General features: G+C 43.3%; 1 long non-coding RNA gene across 1 annotated transcript in view; it reads right to left on the reverse strand.

Annotated features, from left to right (window-relative positions):
- The window catches only part of LOC119566586, a 403,844-nt gene that overhangs the window by 261,204 nt on the left and 127,565 nt on the right, over nucleotides 1-15,075 (reverse strand). The window contains exon 2 of the long non-coding RNA XR_006291102.1: nucleotides 13,246-13,385. This is a non-coding gene — a long non-coding RNA (uncharacterized LOC119566586). The remainder of the gene's footprint in view (nucleotides 1-13,245; nucleotides 13,386-15,075) is intronic.

Here is a 15,075-nt window from a genome sequence, read left to right on the forward strand (position 1 = left end):
GGATCAGATGCTTAGAGATCAAAAGTGCAACAGTCGAAAAGTGTTGGGGCATGACACACTGTCCACTGCAGTTCATGTAAAGACGTCCATGGACTTTTAATGAGTGCTGGATTCAGCCTTTCATCTACAAAAGATTAGACATTTCATATACCACTCTGAGGACAAATATCTCATGCGCTAATAACAAAACCTACCCTCACAGATGGAAAGGGCCAGAAGCAATACGAAAACATATCAAGTTTTAACAGCTGTGAAATGGGGGGCCCACTAGTTTCAATATACTGTACCCTGCAAGATTGAGGGCTTGCTGCTGCTGCACCACAGAAGTCAATGGAAGCTTTGTCAATGACTTCAGAGGTCTCAGGATTAAGGGTCAGAGATGCCAATCATTCATTTTCTTTCTTTCTTTCTTTCTTTCAAAACATGGGTGCACCACGGACTTTCATTCAGCACATTAATGAAATGAGAAGTGACCACCATGTATCCTGCTGTAGACCCTAACTGGAACTGAGCAGTAGCTAAAGTTCATGCAGAGGGTTAGCACAAGTGCTATGTGCCTTTTACATCCCACTTAAACCCTCAATATAGGATATGAATAAATCCAAATATAAAAACTGTGATAAGATTTCTCCAGTACACCCTTCAAAAACAAACAGGATTGTTTCTTCCTTCTCTTTTTAAAGAGTCCTTTATTAAAATGAGTAAAAAGACCAACCCCGGGCCTGGTTTGCGGGTGTAAGAACTGAGTGGTGCATAGTCCTTATAATAGCCCACTTTGTAGGTTTGAACGCCACACATACAGGTCCATACCCTCAGCTAGTGTAAATATCAGCATGGCTCCACTCCAGTCAACAGAGGTATGCTGATTTACAGCTGTTGAGGCTCTGGCCCAAAGAGTATAAGGAAAGGAAATCTCTATTCTGCGCCATTGTACCTAGTGATGGATTTTTTTTTTTTTTTAAGTCTTGATATATTTTTTTTAGTCTATACACCAAATCCATGCATGTACCATTAGGGGTCTTCTGATTTCCTTTTCCTTATGATTTATAACATAGCCCAAGAAAAAGACTATGAAGAAATTCCTCCTCAAGAGAAGCAGCAGAATCACTTTCAAGAGAGATATCCAAAAGACCCACCCTAGCATTCAGTGAAGAATTTTCACTCTGTTCCAACTTGTTGTTTTCAAACAGGAGATCTTCACAGTGTTCTTAAAGATTTCTTGGTATGAAACTGTGACTTTAACATTTGGATTTCTACTGTATTAAGAATTCTCTACTTACTATAACATTTAAACTGCTAGGTAATTTACAGATAACAAAAGGACACAAAGTCCCTACTCCCAGTCCTCTGAAGGCAATGACAAAGAAATTGAATATGGTATAAAAAGCAGGAGAAAACCAGTGAATGGATGTAGGGCCTGATCTAACTTCCACTGAAGACAGTAGGAGTATTTCCATTAGTATTGGTATTACAGTAGCACCCAGGAGCCCTTGGCATGCACCAGGACCTCAGTGTGCTGTACAAATACAGAACAACCCCTCCCTGCCCCAAAGAGCCTTTGGATGAGTAGAAAGGGCCAGACATAGATTACCAGGAAAAAAAGCCAATTTTTGCATCACCCTTCGGAGCCCATTGAAGAATGAGGGAACAATCTGAACCCAAAGAGAAAGGATGCAGTAGTTTGAGAGACACGATCAGGGCCTGGACAAAACAGGTTTGGCAATGGGAATGAAGAGGAGCTAATTGTTAATGGTGATACTGCAGAGAGAAGAAGTGTCAATGTTGAGGCAGGGTGCTAGGCGTGGGGAGGAAAGACAAGTCAAAGATTATTAGTAATGATTTAGGCCAGGCCTACACTCAAAAATTACGATGGACCAGCTTCATCGTTCAGGCTGATGCAACACATCCACCTCTTGAGAACACAGTAAAGCCAACTTAATCCCCAGTTTAGGCAGCACTAGGTGGATGGAAGAACTCTTCTGTCGACTTAGCTATGACCTCTCGGGGAGGTGGATTAATTTCACCCCTCCCATTGTTGTAGTGAGTGTCTACACTGAAGCCCTAAGCAAGACACCTGCAGCTGTAGCATTTTAAGTTAGACAAGCCCTCAGGGCCAGATGCTGCCACTGAGGCTCATCTGACCCTCAGTAAAAATCTCCAGTTCCACAACATCTGCAGGGTAGTTGTTTTATTGATATATTTGCTGCTGAGCTAAGCAATTGTCAATGTTACGCATTGTTTGATACAAGCCCTGGATGATCTGCGCTCACCCCATTGTGACATAGTTACATCCTTTCTCAGGAGGTGGAGTCCTTCGATTACCTTCTTCCTCGTAGCAGGCAAGCGTTTGCAGGATGGAGAGGAAGTCTGTAGTGCATCAGGAATTTGAACTAACCAAAGAGAAATGATAGTTAAAGGACTGATAAGTGTCAGAGACATGGACATAGGCAGTCATGCCTAGTGGCTGGAGCAAGAATTGGCAATGAGGGTCAGAACTGGAGTCAGAGGCCAGATACCAGAGCCACAGCTCTGAGGCAAAGTTACAAATCAGAGCAGAGGGTCACCTGGAATGGGGAAAAGGCAGGTGAAGAGCTGGAACAAGGCTAGGAACAGGCAGACACAAGAACTATTACAGCCATTGGCAAATGCTTTGAGCAATCAGCACCCACTGCTACTGCTGGGTGTAATAGTAGGTCTGCCGATCCCCTCAGCCAGTCGGGCAGTTTCGCCAATCAGGCAGCTTATTTAGGGCACAGCTGTGCTCGGTAGACTGCCTGGGGGTTAAGCTACCAGCTAAGAAAGCTAGCTGACAATAAGAAACAAATCTCTGCTAATTTATCGTTACTTTTCCTTTAAGGATTCTGAAATGGGTGGGTTATTACACCAATCCATGTATGCCCAGCAGTGCCTGATTTGGTAGCATCCTGTTCTCTCTCTCTTTTATTCCCCCATTAATTATATCAGGATTCATTTTAATCCCAAGGCACTAATGAGACTTGATTACTTTTCTCTAATACAGCATTTCTCCTTCTTTAATTGCAAGAAAATGTAAGTAGCATGTCTGTCCTCATTACTTTAGCTTCTGATATATTAAATGCCCCCAAATTTCATTGATACAAAGTTCAGGTTGTCCAGTGGTGCCTCATGCTCCACCATAATATGAAGTGTGGCTAAACTTAAAACGCAGAAAGCCAGGCAGTACAATGTTAAGGTACACACCTGCCTCACTCCCTAAGGCGGGGAAGGAGGGTGGCGGGGGGTCACTGCTGCCCCATTTCTCCCTTTTGTGAGATGCATCTCTCTCCAGCAGCTGGCAGCTGCCAACAGACGGGGCTGTGAGTGGGAGGCCCAGCCAGGACAAGGGGAGCAGGAGACAGGAAGGGGCAGCTGCTTTAAACAGGAAGGGAGAATGGGGATCGTACAGATCCCTCATCTCTAATCCTTTTCCACACCTCCTGCCACCCACCCCATATCCCCCCTCAGACCTTTTCCCTGGAACCCCTTCAACCTCTCTTCCTTCCTCTATCTCCATTTACCCCCTCCCCCAACCTCTTCCCCTCGCTGCGGCTTCACATCAGTCCCAATCCCCCTACCCGAACTGTTTCAACCCCCATAGCCCCAGCATTCCCTATTCTCCCTCTACATCCCCTTTCACAGCTCCAACCCCTCCCCCCATTTTCCCTAGGTCTACACCAAAGAAATCTGTTTAAGACTCTGAAATTGTTCGGAGCAGTTTATGTGCGGGAGACTGTGTACGGGGAATTGCTTGACCAAATGATGCAGCAACTTCTTTTCCTTCCTTCCTTCCTTCCTTCCTTCCCAGCAGCTCAGTTCCATTGCTTAGGAAATACGATTACACCATCCAAATTCCTTACTAGAGGCCTTCATCTTCTCCCTTATTAAGCAACACTAATTTCCTTGGCAATACTAAGGTATCATTATGGTGTATGTGGATTTTAGAGCACTTTAACATACTGCTCGTAAACCAGAAATTTTAGTTTCAAGCGACAAAATCTCCTAAAAGGAGCCCCAGCAGAACGTAAGGACCATGCACAAGATGTGGTGTCTGAAAACTGCCAAAGGCAGAGCACCGAATTTACAGTGCATGGGTGATACTCAGATGTAATGACCAAATATGTCACCTTGAACTACCCAGTAACCAGGACAACAGACTGCCCAGAAACCTCTATTGTTGTTTCAATAGAGCACATGCCCATTTCACTCTTTTAGGAATGTCACTTTGGCATGTGCTTACCTGGAGTTACAAACTTTCCCCGTAATAACGTCATCAATGTAACCTCCCAACCAAAAAAAGGGGGCAGCGGGTGCCATACATTAGCTGAGATTAATGCAGAACAGCTGAGATTACTTTCGGGTACACCAAAGCCATAGTTTGAGCCCCTGGTGTGCTCCAAAATGTTAGAATGGGGGATTTTGTAAATTTCAGGGTTGTGTGTTAGGGAGGAGGGGGGAGAGAAGCTGCATGTAGAGACTGTGTTTCAGGAACCATTGCTCAAATAACTCCAAATTTGGTCTATTAACCCTAACCTGCAACTCAGGCCACACAGCAAATCTCAAGACAACCCAGGCCACCACGTGGATGTTAGAGCACTCGGAATAGTCATCCTGTAATCTGAACTGTAACTACAGCGGAGGTGCCGCTTCACTCTAATGATACTGATAAAACTGTTGAAGAGTTTCTTGGCTGTTGCTAATGTTGAACTGCACAAAATACAAGTTTTGGAGGGGATGGCGGAATCCTATGAGCAAATAGTTCCTAAGCCCTTGCCTAAGCATGAGCACCTTTGCGTACATTTTTACCCGTAACAGGTCTTGCGATCAGAAACTGATGTGCAAGCTAACCCAGAGACAGGCCACAATCACTTTGGGCTTGTCTACGCCATGCTGCAAAGCGCATGGGAAAGATGCAATTTGTAAAGCTCTCTAACAGGTTATGCTCTAACTGATCCACATAGACCCTGCTGGCATGATCTAAAAGGTACCCCGTTTGCGTTAACGTAGTCTTGTCTGAGGAAATAATTTCCCGAGCATACAGCCTTTCCTCCCATTACATCAGGAATTCATGTCATCCTGTTTCACCTCATGTCTTGATAAACAAACATATTGAATGTGGCCAGAGGAAGCTCAAACTTCAATTTTGTCTGAGTTCTCCTGTATTTTTTTTCCCTATGGCATCCCAAGATTGATAGGAGGGCAGCATCACATTTCACTCTTCTGTAATATTTTTTTTTCAGTAGAATCCAAATTAGACAATAGACTGCCATGGAATAATGAGTACTATTTTTCATCCTGAATCCCAAAAGATCAGTAACAAATGTAACCAACACAAAATACGCCACGTCAGGTAAGAGTCACTCTAAAAGCTTTCTTATCAGGTAAACCAGGACTGGGCAAACTATGGCCCAGGGGCCGCATCTGGCCTTTCAGACATTTTAATCTGATCCTTGAGCTCCCACCAGGGAGCAGGGTCTGGGGCTTGCCCTGCTCCGGCGCTCCAGTCCGGGAGCAGGGTCAGGGGCCTGCCCTGCTTCGCGTGGCTATTGGAAGCAGCAGCATGTCCCTCCTCCGGCTGCAACACGTAGGGGCAGCTAAGGGGCTCCACATACTGCCCCTGCCCCAAGTGCCTCCCCCGCAGCTCCCATTGGCCAGGAACCATGGCCAACGGGAGCTGCAGGGGCGGCACCTGTGGACAGGGCAGCGTGCAGAGCTGCCTGGCCACACTACTGCATAGGAGCCTGCACCCCTGACCTCCTCCCACACTCCAACTCCCTGCCCCAGCCCTGATCCCTCTCCTGCCCTCCAAACCCCTTGATGCCACCCTGGAGCGCCCTCCTACACCCCAAACCCTCATCCCCAGCCCAACCCCAGACCCCGCACCCTCCCCCCCGCACCCCAACACCCTGTCCTAGCACAGAGCCCCTTCCCGCACACTGAACTCCTCATTTCTGGACACACAACAGAGCCCACACCCTCAGCCGGAGCCCTCCCGCATCCCAACCCCCAATTTTGTGAGTATTCATGGTCCGCCATACAATTTCCATACCCAGATGTGGCCCTTGGGCCAAAAAGTTTGCCCACCCCTGAAGTAAACCTTTTCTTCCAACATTCTTTGCCTTCATTTTTTTTGGAGGTTTTCTTCCAGCTGATGTTCCTATCCTAAGAAACATTTTATATTGCAAAAGAACCTGGAGCGTTCCCAGACTCTGGGATTTCTTAGGGCTTATCTGCATGCAGGGGTAAGGTGCTCGACAGGGGTGTAATTTCTCAAGTGCATTAATGGGTTGCACATTAATTGGTCCATGTAGACTGCTGGTGCACTTTAGTGTAGTGCTGTTTGAAACAGTACTATGTTAAAGTGCATTAGGGAACCTTTAGTACACACCAGCAGGGTCTACACAGACTAATTAATGTGCAACATGTTTCTGTGCTTTGGCAATCACACCCCCATCAAGCACATTACCCCGCCATGTAGAGAGATCAGAAGACACTTTAGAGAGAATAAACCTGACTTGTTTTTGTTTTAAAATCAGGGCTAAGGGGAGTATCTGGAAGAGACGGCAGCAGAGGTTGTGTGCGCAAGGGCAGATGGGACAGATCCTCAGCTGGTGTCAATAGCCAATGCTCCATTGACTTCAGTGAAGCTATGACCATTTACACCAGGTGAGGATCTGCCCCTATGCGTGTATCTTTCTTTGTGATTGGGACAGAGGTAATTTTTTTTTTTTTTAGTTTAGCATATGAAAGTCCACTTACTTCACTGGCCAAAAATTATTCATTGACACCAGCAGTAGATGATATGGAGACATCAGATGGTCAGGATTCAAAAGTGGCATTATTAGGAACACTGACCTGAGCCAATTGTGTTAGTTTCAAGTCTTTTGTAGACTTGAAACTAAGCATTGGTACTAATCCATAGAGGGAAGCTACTTCTTTAATATTCATGAATAAAATTCTGAACTGGCATAATCAGGTGCAGCTCTACTGAAGCCCATGGAAGGCCCACAGCAGATATTCAAATGGATGCAACTTATGCCAATTTACACCAGCTGATGATCTTGTCCTCAATTTCTAAATCTGTATTAAACTAGAGGAGCAAATGAATATTTGTATGTAGAAGAAATCTTTGTATGCACAGTTTTATTTCTTTGGGTTTCTTCAATATAATTAGTATTATAATGAGTATGACAAAGAAAAGTATAAAAACAAATCAGATAAATAAAGCTGTGCCTTAAGCTTTGAAATTTTGTTCTGACAACTATTAGATTTTGCACAGAAACATGCAACATTTAAAAATGTTCCAGGCTTTAATCCAAAAGTGACCATTTAGCAAAACGGTAGGGAACATGAACAAAGATTCACTATTTCCCCACAGCTGTAACAGCCACTAACCTCACTGCATTCAGAACTAAAGGAAAATCTCCTCTCTTCAAGTTAGCTTTCCCATTATAAATTATTTTCACACACACACTCGCCCACCCTTAAAATTGTGAGAGTGTTGTACAAACTTACTAGTTACTCAAGCTTACCCTTTGGGTAGGGAAGAAAGGAAGAGAGGGAGAGAAATTGTTTTGTTACTTCTTTTTTAAATGTGTGCATGCATTCAGGTACATGGATGGCTGTGCTAAATAGATTTCAATTGTTTTAAAATTCCCTCCTCCACTTCTAGTTTATAATTCCGTCCAAAGATCCAGCATATTTTATTTCATCACCACCCTCTATTCTAATTTATTGCGTCCAAGACTTGCATTACACGGTTAAAAAGGGAAACCCAGTAGGGCCATATTTAATGTGTGTGTTCCCACATTTCATATCCAGATCAACCAATCCTTGCCAAATACTTGTGGAACTCTATATATTGGATTTCCTTTTGGCAGAAAGTCACAGCCAACATGCTTGTTTTCTGGTCAGAGAAAAAAGATGAGAAATCTCTCTCTCACACACACACACACCCTCCCCCATCTGTAACATCAAGAAGTCACAGTAGATATTATTATAAGGAAGATGAATTCTTTCTTGATAGATGTGGTCCTTGAAACAATTTCTTATGCATTTGTCATGTGAAAACTGCATTGCTTCTAAAAACCTAAAAAACTAAAAACCGCTCTGAAGTGTTAGATAATGGGGAACATGGCTACCTGCTTCCTCAGCGATATCTCTTTGAGAGCTCAGACTTGGCAGTGACTTCCAATTCATTTAAAGGTGTTGATTTTGATTTATAAAGCCTTTCATGGCTTGGGTTCTGGCAGCTTGAGATTGCCTCTCTCTCTGTGCCTTACCCATGGCAGTTTGAGGTCAATTGAGGCTCTCCAGGTGACACACTTTACTGTAGATATTTTATGTCTGGGGACAAGTGTCCTCACTGGAGGGACTTCAACTGTGGAATTTAGTGCCATCCTGGAATATTGTCAGATGCCCTGTTTTATAGAGCCTGTGTTTGTTTTCCATCAGAGCTTATATCTTTATGGAACAGTTGAATAGATCGCATCATTATTTGCTGAGTTGGGAGGGTCTTAGTTCTGACATGGGCTTAACGGTAATTATTCAAAAGCTTTTTAAATAATGAATTGCAGTGTGCACCGGACTGACACTCAGGAAGCCTGGGTTCCGTTTCTGGCTCTGCCACTAGTTTGCTGGCCAGCCTTGGGCATGTCACATAATTTCTCTGTACCTCAGTTTCCCCATCTGTAAAATGGGGATAATGGCACCTCCATCCTTTGGTAAAGATCTTTGAGATCCACTGCCGAGTAAGGCTACAATTTTGGCATAGGATACGCGGACAGGACATGTGGGCAATAAACAATCAATCAATCAATCATGGATTTATTGATGCCGATGCCAGGCCCAAGCCCCACTGCCCAGGGCTGAATTATTGGTATTTTCAAGAAGTCATGGAGGTCTCATAAAATCAGTGTCCTCTGTGACAGATTCATAGCCTTACTCATGAGAAATGATGTATACGAGCTAGATGCTATTATTATTAGAGCTCTAGGAAAGCCCACTTTATGCATTAAAAGAACCCTTTGCAGAGGACCAGCATGAGGCTCATGCAGTACTTAAATCCCATGCAAGATATGCCTTCAAAACATGTCTTAACGTAAATGGTGCAAATGCTTTGTGCTGGCCTTTACTCTAACTCACTCGCTTTTGTGTGCGCACACACGGCCCCGTTCAATCTGTCAATAATATCAATCTTCAAGGCAAATGAAGAAACTCATACTCAAACACAACCTGTTAAATTCAGTAAAAGAAGGTGTGGCACAATGGGTTAGAGCAATAAGCTACTAAGAAGACAGAAGATCAGTTAATTATTATTCATAAAGCAATACTGCAGAGGGCAAAAATCTAATGCAACCATTTAAATCCTTTATTGGAAAATAAAGCTAAACGTGCGTATGTGCAATGAAATCCACTTAACATACATGGGAGCTATCTATTGTGCACTTTATAACATTCACCTCACATCACTCTGCCTGAAAAGCCACATTAAACAAGAGGTGAGATGTGCCTTGAAATTCAGTCTGACTTTGCTCAAAATGGGGCAAAATATACAGAGCATTGGGGGAAAAAAAGTGGAGAATTGCATAGATCAATAAACTACAGGAATGCATTTTCCAGAGGATTTATAGGAGATTATATACCTGAAGTTTTGGAGCTCTTTGCTACTATTCTGACTTCTACACAACCTTAAAAATGCATGCCCAGAATAACAAGATTAGGTACAAATAAAGGTACAGTATTGCTGATCCTTAACCACAAAGCTCTTGGAAAGGCTATTTCCTTATCGGTAAAGTTATTTCCACAGCCATTAAAAATCGATGTCATGGTGAAACTGATGAAGAAGTGATTATTTTAGTGAACTGTGTACGCTTATTCATCTCCTTCCTCTGTCATGTTGTTCTTTAGCTAATACGTACAGAATACTCAATACTTCAGTGACTTAAAATTCGACTGGACTCTGTCCCATTATTAATTACTATTATTTGTGGTTATACTAATACAATACCTGGGAGACCTAGTCCTGGATCAGGACCTTATTGTGCTAGGGGCATTCTTCATATAGGGAGCAAAAAGAGCATCCCTGCCCCAAAGACCTTACAGTCTAGATATTAAGTCTAAAGGTGCTTACTGTCTAAGGGCCTGATGCCAACCCCAACAGAGTCAGTGGGAAGACTCCCTTGGATTTCACCAGGCTTTGGATCTGTACCTATGGCTCCAATCATGCACTAAGGTCCACCAGCACAGATCCTGCTATGCTGAACCCTACCAAAGTTAACGGGACTAGTTGCAAGCGCCAGCACGAGCAGATTACAGTGCAAAATTAGGGTGTAAATTAACAACACGTGTTTCTCCTTTGAATTAATCCTTGAGTTCCAGCCTAAGTATAGCTACTTAATCTATGCTATCTGCCCTGACATGATGTACCATATAAATTTAAATTAGGAGTATTTGCAATGGCTTAACACCCTTCTTATCCCATCCCATGCCAATTTTCTCACTTGCTCACTCCATCACATACCCATTCACATTCCTATTGTAATTTACAGAATGCAAATATCATATCCAGCAATAGTGCAAAAAACCTACAGGCCCAACCCTGTAATATTCAGCTTGAGCAGTTATCATATGGCTTTAGGCCTACATGCCTTAGTATAAGTAAGTTAACAGGTAGTAACCCTAATTTATAAGGAATGTAAAATAAGATGTTTGGTTTAGAATTGTAATTTTTCAAATAATGTATGAAATGACTAACAGGTAGTGACCAGGAATATGAGCTTAATAATTTTGGGATAAGAACAGCCACAAATATGTAACTACAGGATTGTTATGTTTACTAATTGATGTATAATAGACTTGGAATAATTAACATGTTAACTTATAGGATAAGGCCACCCCAATATTATCAGGGTGAAGAAATTAGTTTTGAAAAGAGGTGGCAAATCAATTATATAAATAATTATGGCAGGCCCTGTAATAGGCCCAACTACCATGTAAGCGGAAGCACTCGAGACAGTGATCTTCAGACTCCCTTGGCATTCCAGAGACAGGATAGGACCCTTGTGATCACTACCTGCTTCCCCACCTCTAGGTCTCGGTAACATTTGTGTGAATATGAGTGTGGAATAATGTGGGAAGTTAACATCACAAGTGGAATAATGTGGTTACACTCTATATCCTTTATGGAAATATGCTTATGATATGGATATGGCAAAACTGAGATATACTTTATGCAAGGTAGCTCATGTAAGATATCATTGGAAAGGTTATTATTTACTGAAAGTGATTATCAAATTTGTATGCATGTATCATTTCTGTATCTGAAGTTAGGAATATTGACCATGTATCTGTATTTCAATTGTGCTACTTTGGGTGACACCCACAACTAGCCCTTCAGATACAACAATGAAAAAGCCAGACAGGGCTGATGGCCCATCAACAAAGACAATGGACTGTGAAAGAGCTTAGTCTTGCTGTGGATGCTCTAGACAGCCTGTGAGTAATGGCTGCTATGACCCTGCCGAGACATGTGACTGAGTCATCTGGTACTGGACCCCTCCCCCGCCTTGGAATGCCAGTGTTTTTCCACTGGAAGACAAAGGGTTCCTGCCATACACAAAATCTATATTAGGCAGGGGTGTGACCTCATCAGGGATCTCCTCTGCCTCCCCTCCCAAAGAGACAGAGTAAACATCTGAAAACAAGAACTGAACTGGGGGGAGAAGAGTTGAGGCCAGGCCGGAAGGGTGTCTAGCCTGTGAATAATAATACCTGAAGTTTCAAGCTGCAGGTCTGTGCAGCAGGCTTTCAAGAATCTCTGTAATCTGCCTGAAACAACTTTTAGGATGAGAAATTATTATTTGTAGCCAATTTCTTTAGTGAATCAAACTTAGTTTGCGTGTTTTCTTTTATTTGCTTAGTAATCCACTTTGTTCTGGTTGCTATCCCTTATAACCGCTTAAAATCTGCCTTTTAAAGTTAATACATTGAGTTTATTATTAAACCCAATTTGTGCAATTTCTAACTGGGGCAGAGGGAGCCAGAAGGGGTGCATATCTCTCTTCACATTGAGGAAGAGGGCAATTTTTTCACTAGCTTGAGCTGTGCAGATTCTTCTATACAGCACAAGACAATATACCTTTGGGTCTGCACTCCAAGGGAGGTGAGCACCTGAGAGCTGAGGCAAGTCCCTTAAGCTGAGTCTTCCCAGAGATGATCTCAATGTCTGTGTCTTTCTGCAGCTGGGTGTGGCCCTGTCTGTGTGGGCACTAGAGGAAGCTTACGAGCCTGGCTCTGCAAGACAGATTAAAGGGGGCCCAGGCTGGCCAAACAGCAGGATCAGTGGTATCCCAGAACATCAGGTGGTACCTTGAAAGGGGGCAATCCATTACAACACTATAGTTTCATTCTTATTTGGTTTGGAACATTATATTTATACAATGAGTAAAAACACCAAATTATTAAAGTCCCAGCTCTGCCCCAGTGTGAGTGTCACCAGCGCACACATCAGGGTTCCCAACCAGAAACTGAATTTGAGGTTGGGCCCGATTCTGGGGAGGGGAACCTGGCAAACCTCAGAAGTGTAACTGTTTTATCAACTGAGGAGCTCATTGGCAAATGTTAAGCAAACCATGGTAATCAGTATACCAATATTCAATCAATGAATCAGGCCACACTATATTCAGTCCCTATCGTCTAACTAATGCTCTGCATTACATGTTACTTGGTGAATCACCTCCGCCCAGTCACATCCCTTGTCCCCCGTCCCATCTACTCTCAGGCAATAACCCTCAAACCCACCTCCCTCCCAATACTCCATGTCCCATCCCTAGGCCAAAAATAATTGCTCACTGAACCACAGTGCCCAGTATGTTGTCAGAAGGGCTGCCAAGGCCATAATCATGGTTCCTGCTCCTGCAACCACCACAGGTAGAGTCCTTCCACAGGAGACCTTTCTAGGCTACTGTTGAGAGATTCTGCCCCTATGGTGGTGCTGTCTGACAGAGAACAGTAAGGTCCGAGTGTCCTTAATTCGCAGCATCTGCTTAGTATGAGGTGGGAGAACCACACACTCACCTTTATCTCCTGTTGCTGCTTCTGTAGCAATTGCTCTTTGAGCATGTCTTTCCTCCTAAGTGTGTGAGGACCTAATTTTATCCGTTGCTTTAGCAAAAGGACATAGTCTCCAAATACAGAGGAAATGGGAATGAACAATACATTGTTTCCTACCTTCAACGCCCCGAAGTGAAAAGTGTTCGTTCGTACTGAAGCACTTTGGATTTTCCAGAACTTGATTGTAATTCTGCTCAAAACTCACTACAAAGGTAAATGGTGCCCTTGTTCTCAGCCGGTCATTTGGATGCCAGCTCCTGTGGCAGCGAGTGAGAGAGAGAGAGAGAGAATGAAACAGAGAGATGGGAAGAGCATGGCATAAAATCTGTCGACAAAAAATCATGCACTATTACAAATCACTGCTTTTTCACATTCACATTTCAGGGAAGACTGTATGCAATAACTATCATACTTTTAGTAGTGGGAGGAAAGATAGCTTTGTTTAAACCACAAGACCAAAAGTCAGGAGATCTGGGCTCTGCTCCCAGCTCTGCCAGACACCCTAGGTCACTACGTCACCAACTCTGTGCCTCAGTTTCCCTATCTGCAAAATGGAGATAATATTGATCTACACCCCTCACAAAAGCTAAAGCAAACACCCTATCCAGCAGCCGCGGGTATGAAAGGTGCCTTCGTATAAGGCAAGCCCCTCCACCAACATTTGAGTGCAGGGGGCATACATCAGTAGTAGGGAACAGGAGCTTCACAGATGCTCTTTTAAACAATAATGGGGATACTTTCCTACCACTTACCACAGGTATGGTTCTAGTTTAGTTTAATCTTTTTAATCTCCTCACTTGCCTCTGCACTGGAGCTGCACAAGGGAAGTTAAAGGCTGTAATAATAGTTGCTCTCTACATAATCCTACTGGGAAGTCGTGCGGGGCACCAAGAACATGGAGTAGGGCTGCTGAAAGGGCCAGAAGCAGCTACTTGTGGATGAGGCGATTTCCCCCCTACCCTGCTTACTTCTACTGCTGGGCCCTCTGCCAACATTTCTTATGATGAGGTCAGCCCCGCACAGAGCTGTCATATATCATTGGCAGGGAAGAACACAGACTTGCTCTCCTCAGAAGCAACAAGGAGGGTTACTGTTACTAGGAGCTGCATCTATGGCACAGCTGGGTTCCTCCCCTCCGAACTGCTTCTCTGCACAGCTTCCCTAGCCAGTCCTCTATATTCCTGCTCGGCTTCCTGCTACACACTTGCATGAGCAGTGCACACCAACCTCCACTTGATTCATATCAAGCAATAGTACCCATATACTATCTACAGCACCAATTACCATAGTATCTTAAAAGTGCTCAATACAGAAGTTTAGATTTGTGTGGCATAATCCAAAAAGGACATCAAAGTGGATTCTGCTTTTAACCTCTCCCGGATTCTATTAAGCTTTGATTTCTTTATATTACCCTTACAATACCTCCTCACAGCAATCAAATTGCATAGCATTCTGTCCCCCAGAAGGCCAGCTTAATTTTTAGCCAAGTTGATTCAAAATAAAAATGGATATCTTTGCTTAACTCTGCATTTCAAGCTTAATTTAGAGGAATATCCTGTCTTGTAGCTCGGTAGGAATATATTTGTGAATGGAAAAAGACACCACAAATGAAACTATATTTGTTTTTGTGAAGTAAGTGCCTTAAGTTCCTATGCACATACAGTAGCATAGTAACATTTGTTACCCAAATTCTCAGAACGACAGAAGCTACTATTGTAGGCAAAGATTTTCAAAAATAGGTCTGTAAATTAGCCCTTTAAATTGACACTTAGAATTAAAGTGTTCCAGTTTTCAAAAGTGCTGAGCATGCAGCAGCTCCCATTGACTTTGACCTAGCTTTCGGCATCTATTTTTGGGCATTCTTGCTATAATGCACTGGGGTGTCTGTGTCTCTTACTGGTTGACCCACACAGAGGATGAGGAACCCACTACCCAGGAAAGAATTTT

This window comes from Chelonia mydas, chromosome 5 (genome assembly GCF_015237465.2).
Source record: "Chelonia mydas isolate rCheMyd1 chromosome 5, rCheMyd1.pri.v2, whole genome shotgun sequence".
In the NCBI taxonomy this organism is placed as follows: Eukaryota; Metazoa; Chordata; order Testudines; family Cheloniidae; genus Chelonia; species Chelonia mydas.